Below are 11135 nucleotides of genomic sequence, written 5' to 3'. Positions count from 1 at the left end.
CCAACAGGTTGTTTCTTGTCACTAATGTTAGTGATATGACTTTGCCGATACATTATTTCAATTTTCTTCTAATTTTATCCCACTAGAACTTGGACATCCCTCCATAAAATTTCAGCCAGAAAAATAGCAAAACATGCCAGCTTTATTAGGTATCTCAAGGTTATAGTAAAAGACTGTGACCACAAGAGAAGCCCATTCTGCTTGGTGCTATCCAGACAACAGGGCATGCTTACATCTGCAGCAAGGCATGACTGTATTGTATCAAGGTATACTCTACATAGGTGGACTGCAGGCAGTTCAGCAGTGAAGCTACAGAACCTGGCACAGACTGCAAAGCCTGCCTGAAAAGCAAATTCAGAAAGTTAATCTGCACTGAATACTTTGCTGCTGAGTCTATACTGATAAGAGTATTTGACTGATGTTAATTAATTTAAAGCTAATTTAAGTATTTCTATGTAAGATGGAGTCATAATGTGATTGCTATATAATTATCTCCATAGTAAGATATGGCACTTTCTTGTGGTTGCCAGAATTAAAGAAGGGTAATGTCATGAGAAAACAGGTGGCTTCTTTAATTTCCTGCTGAAAATGGTATCCATCTACAGACACAAACCGCCTGGCATGAACTACAAGGAATGGCTACAGAAACACATAATTTCCAAATTTAGTCTCTACATATTTCAGAAGAAACATCTGTGGTTTAAGACAGCCCAACATACCTTGCTTTCCTTTATCAGCACAGTGTCAGCTTCCTGTCAACTTCTTGTCAACTTCACTTCCCAAATTCACCCTCCTATTTCCTCCGTCTGAAAAAGAAAAATAATAGCAACTCAAAAGTTAGCAAAAGCAAGGGTGACAATAGCGCTAATGATGGATATTTATTGTCTTTTCAACTCACTTTAAGGGCTATGAAAGCCACTTAGAAGAGTTATTTCTCTAAAAGATCAACTTACTAATATTTTCTGTCCACTGCCAATTGCAGCTCTCTTAACATACCTGCACTGCTGACTGCATGAGTCACTTGGAACATGACATCAAACCTTCAGCATTAGGCAGTGATGGCATTAAGCAGCCACTGACTAATAAGTTGAAATACCGTCAGGAGGTCTTCTACACTGACGCTGTTATACAGTCCTCTGAATTTCCTGTTTCCAAACAATCTTCTGATACATTTAACGTCAGTATACAATGGTCAGTTTTTTAGCTGAAGCTGGGAACTGAAAAAGAAAACAAAGATGACAAAATCATAAATACACAACAAATTTAAAAAGTAACTTCTGAAGCTCCTTTGCTTCTTGCTTTTTTGTCAAGTCTTTTAGCTGACTTAAAAAATGATAACCAACTCTACAACTGGAATAGTTTATTTCTCAAACTTGAAAAACAAACCATTGAAAAGTAAAACTGAAATCAATTTTAAAGGACAGACTGAAAGGAACTTTTTCAACAGCAAGGTCACAAGCACCTTGGAAGGAAAAGCAAATAAAAGAGGACAGAAAAATGTCCAAAATTCATGTAATACAATTTTCTAATTTAACTGTAGGTTGGCTACTTGTGCTGGTGACTTGGTTCTCAAAGGTAGGACAAACTCTTGGACAAGTCCTATACAGTGAAAACATGGTAGTTAATGTCTAAACATACAGTTCTAATGTTTAAGTCTAGAAACTGGATGCTAACTGTCCATACACAGGAACTCAAATCTAGGAGCTTATACCCAGATGCACACAGCAAAGCTCTTCGTGGTCTGTTATGCAATCTGCTGTAGACTCCTCTGTACCACCACAGTAACTCAGTAAGGGGCCAGGGAAGAAAAGGCCTTATGGGGCCATTAAGTTTTCAAACTGGCTCCTACTGCCACAGCCCTAAATCTCACTGACATTTGCTTGGAACTGGATTCAAAGACCCTAAAAATCAGCTGTATTAAGGCTCAGTCACAAATTAAGCAGAAGTGTTTAATTCCCTCTCTGAACTGCTGAAGTTTTCGAACACCAGATGATCAAGTCACATAATCTCAAAATAAATATAGGGTGCTTTCAAGTTATTTTATCATTTGAAGATCTCATTGGTAGTAGAAAGGAATAGAAGCAGGACAGAAGGTAATGATACTCTAAGAATAACATTCCAAAACAATTAATTTACCCCAAAATCCCAAAACTGTTCTCAATCTATGCTCCACCCAGCCTATAATTGTGATTACCATGACCCAGGTGTAGGACCTTGTCCTTGCTGAAGTCTATAAGGTTCACATGGACCCACTTCTCAGGCCTGTCCAGATCCCTCTGGATGGTATCCCTTCCCTCAAGCATTTCAGCTGTACCACAAAGCTTAGTGTCACCAGCAAGCTTGCACTTGATCCCACTGTCCATGTCTCTGAGAAAGGTGTTAAACAGCACCAGTCCCAGTAATGATCCCCGAGGAACATCGCTGGTGTCAACTTGGACATTGAGCAGTTGACCGCAACTCTGAATGTGATCACTGAAAGGAAATAGAAAAACCACAAAAGATGTGTTCAAGAATTGAAATTCAGTGCTTCAGAAACTAACCAGGGCACAGTGTGACTGTTCAAATCCTGGAAACAGAGATGATCAGCCAGTTGCATCTTCTCCAAAAATATCCACTGTGTATCTAACAGTGTGAAGACTACTTTCCTAATAAGCTCAAAAAACTTAATGCAGGAAGGAAGGTTGAAACACTGAAAACTTTAGGCATGGATGAGTTTGACACTTTATTCCAGAACAATCATTGGACAACAAAGAACTCTTAACCAGGAAAAATAACAGCCAGCAGAAGTCTGTGTGCATTCCTGCTCTGCTTCCAATTCTCCTGAGAACATGGGAAAAAAACTGGAGAAGTTAAAACTGTTCCCCTAAGCAACCTAAGTTCTCTTTTGGCCTGCTGTTATTACAATAAAAGCAAACCTATTACAACCAACTTTAGTCAGCTATGGCACAGATTTTCAGAGCTGAAAGAGTCATCTCCAGCTCCTTTTAAAATCAATTAAGAAAACAGGTATTTAACAAGTCATTTATCTGTTTTATTTTAGGCAGTGGCATTGGGATGAGAAAAATTGTGCTGCAAAATGAAAACAACAAGCCCTATAAATTTCCCTATTTCCCTCTACACACAATAAATGAAGTCCAGATGAGGAATTGTCTGTGTTTAGTAAAATGAATCCCACCCAGTAAGCCTGTGGCATACAGAAACTTCTCCCAGAGGCCTTTTTTAATAGCTGTTACAGTTTCTATCATTTCCAGACTATCAGGCAACAACTGTGCCTTCATGATGATCTCTAGATGTGCAGTGGAATCACAGATATTCAAAGCTCTTCCAGGATTTCTAACCCCTCAGATTCTACTACATGGACTGTATGGATCTGAGGGGTACAACTTACCATGTAAATACTCTACATGATAAACAGGAAAGAAATAGATCAGAGAAACTCTTTTTTTTCTACATTGGCTACATAAACTCCCTCCCTCCCATTGCAGAGACTTAGGACAAAACCTGAAAGATTGAAATCTGCAAGACATGCTAAAAAATTTTAAAAAAAATTACTAAATTGCATTCTTGATCAGAAAAGAATAATACTAGCAACCCAGAATCTACAACACAGCATGGGAAATAATCTTTGATTGAAGACCTACGTCTTCCTAACTCAATTTTTATAGCAATATTGAACATTGATGGAAGAGATTTGCTATTAATCCTCCTACTCAGAAGCTGCTATAATGCCAAGGTGAGTATTGCTCATATTGTAAGCTAAGCTTGATAACAGTCTAATATCTGGAAATCCAGCTTTATTTATTTTATTTTTAAAAATCTGCACATGTGATAAAAAATCAGTCACTCTTTAGATAGGGCATGCCATCACAATGCTCTTTTATGCTCCCTGAAACAACTGGTACCCAGAGCAGGTGGAACTGGCATACCTCTGACTCCAACAATTACTACAACCACCTTATTTTTCCACCTGAATAGGTCCCCAAAGGACATAATAGTTCCAGAAATTAGGTAGCATACAAGTGGCGTTCACCATCAGAACCATTTCACCAGCAGAAAACCAGACTTCTTATTAGATTTTGTTATAGAACAAAGTCTTGTCCATCCTACAACAGACAAAACCACTGTTATCAAGTATCAGTACAGCTTCACTATTTTATAGAAGGGTTTTGAGTACCATGTTCACTTTGCAGCTCCTTATCACAAGAAAGACATTGATGTGTTGGAGTGAATTCAGGGGAAGGCTACCAAGCTGACTGGGAGATGAAGCACATGATGTACATAGATGGAAGAATTGTGTTTGTCCAGTCTTTACAAGAGAGGAGTTAGGGGAGACCTAATTGGATAGAGACCTGAGCAACCTGATCCTTTTGAACCTGCTCTGTGCAAGCAGTTGCACTAGGTGACCTTTCAGAGGCCCTTTCCAAGCTATGTAATTATATGTTTCTGTGAAATGAATGAGAAAGTGAGGAGAAGACTAAATACAGCCATGAGGAAGCAGTTTCTATGGCTTTAATGCACACTTCCATCAGTTCTTGAAGGGTGCTCAATCAATATTCAATACTCAGAAGCAGTCTCACCTTGTTGCCTGCCAAATAATGACATGTTAATATAGCTGGGTCTACACACAGACACTCAGACTGCCCACAAATCTCATCCCCTTTACAGCAAGTGACAATACAGCTGTCCTAAGGACAAGGAACTGTCTTATCTGCAGACAACTGAATTAGCTGGGCACACAGCCTATCCACATAGCAGTGAGGCTGCTCTTGAATGGCCTTTAAAATTTCAGCGCTAACTAATGTTCTTCCTGCAAGAGAATCAGCTGTTTTCATGTGCCCCCAGATTCAGGAATAACAAGGCCCTAACAAGTGCAGAATGAACAGTTAACACATTTGGCTTCAAGATGAATGCTGCACAGCACTACAGACACAGTTACCGAGATCCTCTTACATGCTGTGTGTATTTTGCCAATACAATCTGAAGCCATGCAGAAATATATTGCCAACAGAAGCAACCAAATGTAAATGCATTCTGCCAGAAGAAGTTGCTAGCTGCACTATGCCAACAGACTGTTTGCCAGCTAGACCTCCTCATGCAGAAAAGGCCATGGATTGCCACTGTCTTTCAGACTCTCTGTCAGATTCCAGTACTAAATGGGTGGATTAACATTTTGCAACCAACAAGGTGACACTAGTTATCTTCATGACTGTTTTTAGTCGCTAGTAAATACTAGTCCACACTAGTCAACATGTCAATTTGCACCATCATCTGTACTGAACCTTGCAAACACAAGGCTGCAAATATCTGCAGCTGCCTAAGTAGATACACCATAGATGTGGAATCACTTAAGAACTCTGTGAGGTTTCATATACTGCCACAGGCTTACTACTCCACCTTGTACATTCAGACACAGCAGACAAGATCCTGAAGTATCTTTGCATGCTGTGCACTAGTACAAATCAAAAGGACAAATGTCTCATACTAACAAAAATGGTAAGTTGTTGTTTATGGTTCACATTAGGATTTGAACTATGCCGTCCCAATAATAAAACTACTTTGCCAGATAACAAGGTGGTGATGCAGGGTATTTGAAAGTTCTCTGAAAAAAAAGTTTTTATTCCTGTTTACTAATCCAATGAATAAGGAACTTTGTGGGGACATACTTAACCTGATTCAACTTCTTACAAGGGTTTGAAAGTCTATCCAAAGAAAAAGAAATAGAATAATCTAAGCATAATCTGGTCATGAACCATGAAAAAGATTCAGGCATGTGATTTGCCATTTTCCCAAAACATTTAATGTTCAACATTTAACCTATGAGAAATATCTTGAGCTTCTTTTATCTTCAAGAGAAAACAAAAACAATTGAAAGTAGTTTAGATTTTTTTTAAGTTGATTAAGAGGGACTTCATTAATAAGAAGATCTGGGAGAGAAGACATAAATGCTGTCAAACTAACTAGTTAGCAAAAGGAAGCTACAGTTAGCCTTGGAATCCTTCCTGTAGAAATTATAGTACATTGAAGAACAACATGTAATAATTTTGGCCACATCTTCTATACATTTTCATAGTGAGACATTTACTGAAAAAGAAACTAACAAAGCAAACTTTCAGTCAAAGGCAACATTCTAACAGATCATCCCCACTCCCTCAGCAGAGCATGAGAGAGGTCCAGTATAGATGAAGGACTGATGAGTAAACAGATTACCCAAAACCATCAATAACAACACTCAAATACTGTGATGGTATATATAGACTAAAATATGGGATCTGTTGAAATAACAGAACAGCCAATGCCTAATGTAGCAATGGAACTAGTACACAGGAAAAAAGAAGAAGCTGCATAATTATAAAGCCCATTTCTTATGCCTATACAAGAAGGCAAGCAAAAACCTAAAAAAATTATGTCCACTAGAGATATTGCAAAAATGTCATAGAAAAGCTGACCTTGCAAATCCCATGAGCAAAATTAATCAGATGGTCTCTGTCACGAACACTATACAGCATTTACAATTAGCACTAATACAGATTAATAAGAGCTACTGATGTCCTGTATAATTGATACCAGGCAGACATATTCAGTAGAAAAATTATTCCGTCCAAATGAGTTACAGTTAATGACTCCTGCTGCAATGAACTTCACTAAAATTTCTCTGGTCAGGATTCTAAACCCAGGAAGGCTCTCACCTTCCCAAATTTGCTCTGATTTAGATCCCAACAGTAACTAAATCAAGCTGATCAAAAACCATTAAGGGGAAAAAAGATATGTGAAAACAACTGCTGACTTAAAAACTGCAGTCTGACACCTCTAAGGCAGCAAGATGCCTCAGGAATTGAATCATGCTTATTATCTAAAGCCTTTCAGAAACTCTCTTTAACCACCTCATTTTACAAGTTAGAGAGAATTTTGCTTTTGACTCCCATAGTTATAGGATTGGCCAGTCCTGACATGAGTTGAGACATCCATCTATTAAAGATCTGTTAGAGAAGCACACACAGTAACACTTGCATCATCATTGAAATAATTTTCCTTTAAAAAGCAGTTACCACATAGTCATGTGGAGCAGATAAAAATACTACCAAAGTAATTACAATGTAGACCAGCTCTGACTCTTCCAATCTTTGTACTTTGGTGTAGTTCTTGTTGAAAAAATGTCACTATTCAAGTACTGTGTTGTTCAGATCACTAGAGATGGATATTCATCCCACCTACTTATTCTTCCCACTTTAACACTGTTGTGAGGAAGTATTTCTGACATCCACCTACACCAGAAAGAATCTGGTCTGCAGCTTTTTTAAATCCCACTACTCTGAAAGACATATTCACATAGCTGTTATAGACAGATCATTTTGTAATACCTGCTCTTTATAGTTCTACCTATGCCCCCCAACAGGTCAGTTCTGAAAATCTCCACTCTAGCCACTACTTCTATGGCAGGTGCTCAGCTTTCAGAATAAGTGCTAAGATCATGCATCAGTCAGGTCTAGCTAGAGGCTAGCTGGGTAACACATGGATTCAGCTAAAAATTCAGCTATTTTCATTTATAGAACTTATTTTTGTTTACTGAGCTTATTACTTTAAAACAGGTGGTATAGTAACCTATAACTTTTATTTTGGTTACAGGAAGCAGTTTTCCCATTACAGCCTTAATAAAGTCCAAATAGGAAATATAGGCTGGGTGGGGGAAGCACATTTTGGAGAATTCTTGGGGTTAATGTTACTTTAAAGCTCCACTTCTTGTGAAATACTAGAGCCCAAATCAAGTAGGTGCAGGTTAAGATGAGATTAAATGGTATTCCTTCAGCAACTAATGTAATATTCCTTCATCACGTTTTCTGGCCTGAGGGTGAGAGCATTGCCATGGCTTGGGAAAATCTTGGTGGATGTTTCCTTGTTGAATAGTACATTCAGAATCTCTAAGTCCCTGAGCATTGTCTTGAGTAGACAGTTCTTGATCTATGGATGTTGATAATCACAACTAAGCTTATCTTTTGGGTAATTACCTCTTTAAATGCTTTTATTCTTTATTAGAGGCTAGCATTGGCATTATCACTTCTCACTTAGTCTTCTGGTGACTGAGCCAGGCTAAGGGTTAACACTGGCTTAATTAATGTTTGATGTGCTATTGTGTGAGTGCAGACTTCAAGCTTGCTTAGTCTCCACAGACTTACCCTCCTATTTTAAGTTTTTCAGGGAACAGAATGCCATAATAAGTATCTGAACTGCTGTCAACTAAAGGCCTGTTTAGGCCCCAAGACATCAAACTCAGGATGATATAATTTGACCATCTGAACAGCCTGAACTGGATTTGTGAGAATTGCTTTTTTTTCAGAAGGAGTGTCTGAAAAAAACCTGCCTTTTCTTCCAGCATGAAGTATTTCAGCTGGAAGAACCTGTTTCTAGTAAAGCATAGTTTCTATGTCTCAGAACTACTGTAAACTTTTTCTAGTGTTAAAATAAGTATCTATGTAAAATTTGCTGAAATTGCATATGTTAAATAAAAAAATCTATAAAGACATTTGAGAAGCTGATCTTCTCAAAATACAAGTGAGCTTGAAATATTATTCAAACCATACAGAAAGCCTTTTTAAAATTACATTCTAAATACAGCTGTGCTTCTTCAGTTTGCTATGGAAAGGTGAACAGTATTGTTAGCAGCTGTTCATGCCTCGTAGCATGGCATTTGAAACTGGCAGCACTCAGCTCTCTAAAAAGCCAAGGTTTATTTTGCTTTTTGAATAAAACACTTTGGTAAAACTTAAAAAGTTTGGATCATCTACTAACTGTGATCCACATAAATTTCACAGTAAAGGATGAAATATTCTTATTGTAGTATAATTACATTCTCTTTAATCAAGGTGTGATTTGCTTGGTGTTGTCTTAGATTACTATCACTATTGCTTTTTCATACAGGCATAAATATATGCTTAAACACTAAAACTTTGAAATCTGATTTTACTGCTATTGGTAGATCACAGTTAATGTACAGGAGGACAGGACACTCAGAACCTAAGGCTCTTTTAGAACTGCCTGCAGTAAAACTCTGCAGTATCAGTTCAGTTCCTTTGACCTCACTATGATTGTTCCATGGTTCATCTCCCTGTAATTTAAATATCTAGGAATCCTGTTTCCAAAAGTCAGCTTTATCCACTGGGCACACAGAGCATTCTTTTGTGGTGGCTGCATTGACAGCATACAAAAAAATATCTGGGAAAAGTGCACTGATTTTTATTTTTCACTACACCCAACTGTTGAAAACAGCCTAATACCAACCAGTAACAGTGGTGTGCACTAAAAGTAATTTCTTGTAACTACAAAACATAATTTTATTCATTAATTCTATTGGGTACCTTTCTATCTCAAAAACTTAGAAGGCAACAGCTGTTGGTATACAAGCTGTTGTACAAAGTATACTAGATCATTTGTAGAATCAGTTCTTGCTCTGAGAAACATAAGCACCTTTACTTCCATCCTTAACAGAGTTTTATTCTGGTTGCCACATCTCTCCTACCCTAAATAATTTCAATATGTTATTCTACTTTTTCTCAGTTCTATTAAGAGCCATTTTCTGACAACTTCTTGAAACTCCTTGCAATTCCAACTTTAAAGGCCCTTAACACTGCCTCTGTTTAATATCCTCACAGAGAAGCTGACAATGTATGGGTTATATCAGTGGACAGTGAGGTGGATTGAAAACAAGAATGGCCACACTGGAAGGGTGGCATGAAGTCCAGCTGGAGGCAAGACACTGGTGGTGCAACCCAGGGATCAGTACTGGGGCCAGTACTTTCTAATACTCTCATTAATGACATGTGAAGGGACAAGAGCACATCCACTGCAAGTTCACAATAACACAAAACTGGATAGAGTGGCTAATACACCACATGGGCACACTGCTTTCCAGAGAAACCTTGACAGGAAGGAGAAATGAGAAAAACCTCATCTGGTTCAACACAGGGAAGTGCAAATTCCTGCACCTGGCCTTTAATAATCCCAGGCTCCAGTACAGGCTAGAGGCTGACTGGAAAGCAGTTCTGCTGAGGAGGATCTGCTGGCCATTCAGCCCAGAGAAGAAGAGGCTCAGGTGTCCTGTCCATGTGTATAAATACTGAATAGGAATAAACAAAAAAGAGGGAACCAGATTGGTAGTGCCCAGCATCAGGATAAGAGGCAATGGCTGCACATGAAAACACATAAAATTCATGTGGACACATGAAAAACAAATGTGGACAAAAAACCATTCTTTTTACTCTGTGTGAGTGATCAGACCATGGATCTTGTTGCCAAGAGGTGGTCTGAAGACTGAATCCTTTGACATATTCAAAAACAGCTGGATGCAGCACTAAGTAACCTGCCCTAGCTGACCCTGCTTGAGCAAGGATTGAACTAGATAATCCCCAGAGCTTCCTTCCAACCTCAACTATTCTGTGAATTCTAAACCAGAGATATTGCTAACATTTTTGCTACCATATTTTCATATATCCCACATGGAAACAGGACTGAAAAGGACCAATTAAACCTCCAGGTTGTTATCATCTCAATGTCAAAATGTTGTTTTCTTAAACCCACCAGTCCTGAGGGAAGACTTCCACTCTCACGCCCCATAATTGAAGGTTGGGTGACTATAAAAACCTTACCGTAAATTACTTTAGTCACATGTTCTTATCCCCACACTGTTTTTCAGTCTAACTATATTTTCTCCTCCCACAGGTTTACAGAGTGCAGGCTTATTTAGCTTTTATGGACTCTTACAAGATGCTGTCCATTCAGCCTCAGAGCCTTTCCTGGCATGTGCTCGAGTGTTAATTCATCCTTTATGAACAGGGAACAGTAGAATAGCACACATTATTCCTCAAAAATTACACTAATGCCTTCCTCTCTGTTCTGTCATAAACAATTTCCTCACTCTTTGTGCATAACTGCACATAACATATCCTTCATTTAATCTCACCAAACTAACTTGGAGAAATTAATACAATAGAAGACTCAGGTGCTTACAGTCCCGTCTAGTGGGACTACAGATGGAAGGCTCCTTTTTGCCTCCTCATCACAATCACAATGCTGGGTTCATGCTCACTGCAGCCATTTCATTAAATCTTCCTTCCAGCTATTAATAAATTTCAGTCTGTTTATTA

The sequence above is a fragment of the Agelaius tricolor genome, unplaced genomic scaffold (assembly GCF_023055355.1).
Source record: "Agelaius tricolor isolate 1412-34295 unplaced genomic scaffold, bAgeTri1.0.p SCAF_3, whole genome shotgun sequence".
Taxonomy (NCBI): Eukaryota; Metazoa; Chordata; class Aves; order Passeriformes; family Icteridae; genus Agelaius; species Agelaius tricolor.
Note: the sequence above shows the minus strand (reverse complement) of the source record.